Here is a 3105-nt window from a genome sequence, read left to right as displayed (position 1 = left end):
ATATATATATATATATATATATATATATATATATATATATATATATATTCTGTTTATGTAGGCCATATACTGTATTCTATATACAGTACCAGTCAAAAGTTTGGACACGCGAATGGGAAGTGTCCAAACTTTTGACTATACTGTAGTATAATATAGCCTACACATATAGAATATCGGCCGATATATCGTATCGGTTTTTTTTACTCCCCAATATCGGTATCGGCATCGGCCCCCAAAAAACCCATATCGGTCGGGCACTAAAAGGAGGGTTTACATTTATTCCATTTACATGTCTAAATTTACCCACCAAAATTACCATGCTCAGTCAGAAAACATCAAATTCAATATATTCTTAAAAACTGGGTATTTAAAAAAAAAAAAAGGGATAAATATTGTTTTTCACTGAAAGCTAATTGGAAATATCCACCCAAAAATTAGAGGTAAAATCACAGCAGTAAAAAGGGTCTTCAAGAGTTCCAGGAAAGGAAGAACAAAATGAAATCTCTTCTGTAAAAAGTCCAGTGTATATATTCTAAACAGGAAATTTTATGTCTCTTTAACCTTTGGGGCAACAGGATCAGTGTCAGACAGAGTGTCATATATAGTGTGAAAGAAACCTCAACATCGCTAAAGCACTGAAAATCACCAACATGCTTAAAATCTGTAAATTAATGTTCTTACACTTATTGTCAAATAATTTACTGGGAAAAAAAACACTGTCTCTTTTATCAGTTTATGGATCCTTGAATTGAAGTGTCAATTTCTTAAAGTCCCCCTGTAGTCAAATATTTTATCCTTTAAAACTTATCCTTGATCATCAAAATGACATATTTAAATGTTTTTTCTTGTGAAAATAATTTTCTCATGCCTTAAAATAGCTTGAATGTAACTCAACACCCTTGCCTCATTTACTATACGCTGATTTATGAATATACAAATTAGTCCCGCCTCCACTCAGTCACACCAGCCAGCGCCTCCTGATCCACTGAACTGTAGTAAATGCAAAACAATGGCATACACGGATAATGACTGATAAAACTATGTTTTTGCTAGCGGACAACTACAGTGAATACTGTAACATTCGTTAAAGTAAGTTACTTGGCGATGTTGTGTCCTAAAATGACTTGAAGACTCGAATGCAGCTGTTTGTGATTCTTAACATGTATTAAAAAGGGTCGTGTTTAGTCACTATTTAGTGTGGTATTTTTTTGACTATTCACTCATCATGACAGTAAAATAGGGCATTCTAAGTCAATATACTGCAGTATTTCCTCTCTCAATCAGTAGAAAATATGGTTAACACCTGGTCATGCATGAAAAAAAAATACTGTCATGTACCGTGAAACCAGTATAATTTTGAAAAATACCGTGATACAAATTTTTGGTCATACCACCCAGCACTAAGAGCACTAACATATATATGAAGAGTTTGGTTCCAAAATGCGATAAAACGCCATTTAAAAAAAATTGAGTTCCTGCCAAAATCAGTATTCTATCTGGTCGGTATTGAAAAGTTAATTTTTAATTTTACGCAAAATGCGATACCCGCCGTTTTATTCTGTCATGTTTTCTCCCTATCTTTGCGACAAATGACAAATGCCAGTCTCCCTTCTCTGCAGAATGTGATACATCCGCTCAACCAATCACAGCGCACCATTCCACGCATTGTAAATGGTAACTGACAAGCTACACAATATCGCATTCATAATCGCAGGTGAATCGCCTTCGATTATGAACGTGATATTGTGTAGCTTGTCAGTGATATACGGCTCTGTGTAGTAAATGCCGATCCATCTGAAAGCACGTGATGGAGATTTACTACTAATCACAGAACTGGCTTTACTGACGAGATGCGCATGACAACATTAAGAGGAAGGGGGACATTAGTCCGAGCCCTGAGGATGGTCTCTGGTCAATGATATCGATTAATCAGAGTCAGTGTATAGCTTGTGATAATCCAGCAGTTGCTTTCTCTCACACAAAGACACCTGAGAAGGTGGGAGTGTTTGTGGATTATGAGGAGGGTCTAGTCTCGTTTTATGACGTGGGCTCCAGCTCTCATATCTACTCTTTTACTGGTCAGACTTTCACTGAGAAACTTTATCCATACTTTGGCCCAGGCCTTAATGATGCAGGTAAAAACTCAAACCCACTTATAATTTCACCGGTCAGTTGAGTGATTTCCCTGAAATATGAAACATATGAAAAGACTAACTATGCATGTGCAGTTTTTTTTAAGGAACAGAATATGAAGAGTTTGGTTCCAAAACGCGATAAAAGCCATTTAAAAAAAAAAAAACTGAGTTCCTGCCAAAATCAGTATTGTATCTGGTAGGTATTGAAAAGTCATTTTTTAATTTTGCGCAAAATGTGGTATCCGCTGTGTTATTCTGTCATGTTTTCTCCCTTTCTTTCCAAACCGCGACAAACGCCAGTCTCCCTTCTCTGCAGAATGCGATACATCTGCTCAACCAATCACAGCGCACCATTCCACGCATTGTAAACAGTAACTGACAAGCTACGCAATATCGCATTCATAATCACAGATGAATCGCTTTCGATTATGAACGCGAATTGCATAGCTTGTCAGTGATCTACGGCTCTGTGTATTAAATGCTGCTCCATCTGAAAGCACATGATGGAGATTTACTAATCACAGAAACTGTTTTACTGACGAGATGCGCACGACAATCGTGCAGCCCTAAAAAAAATGAATAATTTTGACTGCATTGATGAACCTGTGGTGGTTTCTGCGGTGGGAAAGAAACGTAAGCTATTAATAAGATTATTGGCCAAGTTCAGAGGCTGTCATATGTGGATCAACTTTGTTATGTATTGTTGTACGGTTTCAATATGAAAAATAACTTTTATATTGATTCAATGGATTTATTGCATTTTGGGAAAAATAATCAGTTTTTATAATAAATCTTTGAAAATCAAAATCTGGATTTTAATTTTTTATGTTATTATATCCTAAAGATGCTATGTGAAAGTTTGAAACCGAACATAGTGGTTTTCATCTCGCCACTTTCTTGGTAAAGAAAACACATTTTTACTCAAATTAATCAAAATGGATTTATAGCGTTTTGGAACCAAACTCTTCAT

General features: G+C 35.8%; 1 protein-coding gene across 1 annotated transcript in view; it reads left to right on the top strand.

The window, feature by feature from the left end:
- Nucleotides 1-3105, top strand: part of LOC107657250 (rho guanine nucleotide exchange factor 12-like) — a 69616-nt gene that overhangs the window by 35945 nt on the left and 30566 nt on the right. The window lies entirely within an intron of this gene.

This window comes from Sinocyclocheilus anshuiensis, unplaced genomic scaffold (genome assembly GCF_001515605.1).
Source record: "Sinocyclocheilus anshuiensis isolate Anshui unplaced genomic scaffold, SAMN03320099.WGS_v1.1 scaffold139, whole genome shotgun sequence".
NCBI classification, from domain to species: Eukaryota; Metazoa; Chordata; class Actinopteri; order Cypriniformes; family Cyprinidae; genus Sinocyclocheilus; species Sinocyclocheilus anshuiensis.
The sequence above is the reverse complement of the archived record's forward strand: the minus strand, read 5'-3'. Positions and strand labels throughout refer to the sequence as shown.